We start from the raw sequence: 4,341 nt of genomic DNA on the forward strand, positions 1-4,341 counted from the left end.
TTCAAAATACTATTACATTATCAATAAATTTGGATGCCATTATAACAAAATTTTCGTACCAAATGCTCAACTTATTACACACCAAGACAGAGATACAAGTGTTAAACAAATGAAGGAAATTAGAAATGGTTCTCTCAATCATAGCCACGGCTACTCTAAGTTGAAATGAGAAGGCTTGCAATCAGGAACAGTTCCACTTAGCATTTTTTGGGTTGCTGCCACCAGTTTTAGTCTGAATAGTAATTAAATACGTGTTTAAAAAAGTAACAATCAAGCGAAAACCAGAAGGCAAAATTGATGGATCATCATATAAAGATGCATCACTTGGAGTGAAAATGAGTTCAACAAGTCAGGAAATATAAGTTATGATTCATGTTCTAGCTTCAACCATATATTCTTCCCTTGGTCATCAGTTGCAATCTGAGACATAAATGAAAGTTTATTAGCAATGGCAACCAAAAGAGTTCAGAGGAAATCATCAAGAAGTTACAAACCAGAAAATATCCACATTCGGTTACAAATAATAAGCATAAACGGCAGCAATGATGAGCCACTTAAAAATGGCATTCAAACAGCACAAATGAGCATTATGCATAGTTAATCCTGAATTAACTATTTCAGTACACACATCCCACATAATTGGCAGCAGAGAGACAGAAAAACGCATGATAAATAGCAGGAATATCAAAGAATGGAATGTTCAGTTACAAACAGTCATAAACATCATGAATAAGGCAATTATTGGAGCCATGGTGAGCTGCCAGAAACCTATCAGAAACCATTCAGCAGACCCAGGAATCTATCATCAGTTACATATGCATTAAATCGGCATGAATGAGTAATCATTAGTCAGTTTCTAAACACGAGTCAGTTTTATTCCTGATTCTCAACAGACCACCCAGGAGGCCCAGACAGTTGGCTATAAAAGGCGTGATATGTCATAGACAGAGGGGGAGAACGAAAACAGAGAATTTAGTGAGGAGATCACATATATACACTCAGAAAAACATGATAGCAAGTGAAAAACAGAGAGCATTCTAGAGAGAAAGGCAGAAATATAAACAGATAGAGTAACATTCAAGCAGATTCAATATCATACCAGTTCCAGGGAACAATCACTATACCCATATCTAGACAAAAGGCAATCCGAATATAGAGTTATACATCACAGACGCCATAAACCAAGAAGGCAGAGACATACTCATCGTACAACAACGAAAAGCATATACTCAGGTAAACATTCAAGCCATAATAATATTGTGTTATGAACATATCCTTCATCGTGCGATGTATATACTAGACTTAGGCTTTTAATTGGTTACAATCAACCATATGTATTGGTTTCAGCAAAGCGTATATTTCCTAAAGCAAAGAAACAAAATAGATTGGAGTAGATGGTGCACTGTTGTAATTTTAAAACTGGACAATAGGACTTATATCCAAGTTAAAACTCCAACCAAGTTTGTTCCTCATATATGAACCATTTCACAAAGATTATACATACTCATGCTGATTGAGAGCAGAGGATAATCATAAAGCATTTCTTCCGACTAGTTCTTAAGAAATTGATACACAATTTTATTGTCATAAGCATATCATCCATTAATTTAGGCACTAAAAGGTGCATAAAAGCAAGCAGAAAGGAGGTACGATACCTTACTGATTCCCTTAGCCTCAATTGCACGATCCATGGTTCTGATATTCTCCATCAGCACCAATACTGTAAACCCTCGCATTTGGGGACATTGGGAACCCTTTGAGCACCGCAATCTCATCCCAAAAACCTTGCATACAGGGTAGACATAGGGGTAAGTCAATATCACTCGAATAGATCCCATCCTTTTTTGAAAGTAAGAGTAGTTGAGTCATTACCTTACTCTAATGACCACCGTGAGAATAGGAGCCTAACCGCAAGCCACCCCACAATATCGTCTTCGTTATCTCTTAATCCATCAATAAAAAAACCAAACAGTAACTGAAATCAATCAAATAAGAAAAGAGGGAGATTTCGTTCGATGCATCTCGAAGAGAAAGGGATTCTCTTCGTCGATCCCCACCACCATCGACTAATCACCACCGTCGAAGAAGGAAAGAGGAGTAGGAGGGAGAAGAGGGCTTAGAGACCGTACCGTATGGGGACCCTCGTTCACCACTGCCATCCTCCGCTATCGTGAACCCGCCGTCGTGAACCAGGGCCATTGTGAAACAAGAACGTCTCACTTTCGGTTGCGGACTACCATAGACGAGAAGGAGGGTGGCCTTGGAGCTTCATCGTCGGTATGTCAGCGTGGCCAACTCAGTTCTAGCCATGAACGATGCTCCTTAACGCTGCCGGAGTTAGAGGAGAAGAAAGTAGAAGAAATGGTTTGATTTAGGGATTCCATCCCCTTTTCTTCTCATTCACGTGCAAATAGGGGTAATCCCTTTCTAATTAACTTTCCATCTCTTTTTAATTAATTATTCTAGTTAAATCATTTTTTCATATTTTGGTATTTATTTGTTTATGCATGCCTAGTTATTCATTGTTGCTAATATTTTATATGAATATCAATTAATCATAATCATTCTTCACATATATACATTTATCCAAGGCTTGAAGCCGTTGTTTCAATTTGTTAACGAAAAGCCTATTAAAAATGCACCCTTTAAAAATAATGTTTACAAATATTTTCTATCTAAAAATGGAATTTTTATAGTAAGGTTACGGTTCGAGTTGTCTCTAACTTCTCCGAAAACGAGAAGAAGGTCTACAACCAATGCTGTCTCTAAACCATTAATTCCTGATATGTTTATAATTGATAAACTATTTTATTACCAAAATCCTATATCTATAAATAATTAGAAACTATTTTACCAAATAATTTTATGGGATTATTATAGTAAGGTTATGGTTCGAGTTGTCTCTAACTTCTCCGAAAATGAGAAGAATGTCTACAACCAACACCGTCTCTAAACTATCAATCCCATATATATATATAATTAATAAACTATTTTATCACCAAATTCTATATGCATAAATAATTGAAAACTATATTATCAAATTAATTAAGGAATTCTCATAGTAAGGTTATGGTTCGAGTTGTCTCTAACTTCTCCGAAAATGAGAAGAAGGTCTACAACCAATGCTGTCTCTAAACTANAACAATTTCAAACTAGAACTACGTAGCCTTGATCCCCTTAATAGGGGTACGTAGGACCAAAGTCAATATTGTCAGGCTCAGTAATAAAAAATAAAAAATATTATGTTTTGCTAATTTAATTTCTAAATAAATAATTTTTAAGGGTATAAAAGTTCATTTGATTAGCGAGGGTACCATTTTAATACGGGCGGACGGGGTGCTAATACCTTCCCCGATCCGTAATCGACTCCCGAGCTTAGAATCTCTATCTAAAGACCAATTTATCCAAATCGGGCATAAATAGAGTTTTCTACGTTTTAACCGCAAAAAACGTAGTGGCGACTCCAAATCAATCGGGAGAGGTAGAAATCGAGTTCGCCTCCTCCCAAGGCGTAGGGCCGGTCTTCCAACCGAAAATCGGGTCGCGACAATAGGCATCATATCAACAACTCCTTCAATCCTGCTCAAGTGGTCAACCACCAAGTTTTGTACTCCACTCCTATCACGGATCTCCAAATCAAACTCTTAGAGCAAGAGCATCCATCTAATCAGCCTTGGTTAGGAATCAACTTTCTTCAATAGGAACTTCAAAGGTGCATGGTCAGTGAAAACAACAATTCTAGAACCAAGCAAATAAGACCTACACTTATCCAAAGCAAATACAATAGTTAAAAGCTCTTTTTAAGTTGTGGTGTAATTTTCTTATGCATCATCTAAAGTCCTAGATGCATAATAAATTACCCTAGGCAGTTTGTCCACTTTTTGAGCAAGGACAGCCCCCAATGCATAATTAGAAGCATCACACATCAGTTCAAAAGGGACTGTCCAATCAGGTGCCTAGATAATAGGAGTGGTGGTCAAGGCTGTCTTGAGACAATCAAATGCCTCCATACATCTCTCATCAAAATCAAAGACCACCTCCTTTTGCAATAGGTTGGATAGAAACCTGCATGACCAAGAAAAGAACGAACCTCTCGCACGCAAGAGGGGTAAGGCAATTGTGAAATAACATCTATCTTGGCAGGGACTACCCGATTCCCCTATTTGAGATCACATGCCCTAAAACTATGTCTTGCTCTACCATGACATGACATTTTTCGTAATTCAGAACAAGGTTAGTTTCGATGCATTTATGAAGAACTCTATCCAGACTATCCAAACATGCATCAAATGAAGATACATAAACTGAAAAATCATCCATAAACACCTCTATGCAATTCTC

At 37.3% G+C, this 4,341-nt stretch overlaps 1 long non-coding RNA gene across 1 annotated transcript; it reads right to left on the reverse strand.

Annotated features, from left to right (window-relative positions):
• On the reverse strand, positions 1–2,436 carry LOC109326293. The gene is made up of 3 exons (XR_002105231.1): positions 1,873–2,436; positions 1,656–1,784; positions 1–420 (listed from the first exon to the last, which is right to left on the reverse strand). It is a non-coding gene; the product is annotated as an uncharacterized LOC109326293 (long non-coding RNA).

The sequence above is a fragment of the Lupinus angustifolius genome, chromosome LG14 (genome assembly GCF_001865875.1).
Source record: "Lupinus angustifolius cultivar Tanjil chromosome LG14, LupAngTanjil_v1.0, whole genome shotgun sequence".
NCBI lineage: Eukaryota > Viridiplantae > Streptophyta > Magnoliopsida > Fabales > Fabaceae > Lupinus > Lupinus angustifolius.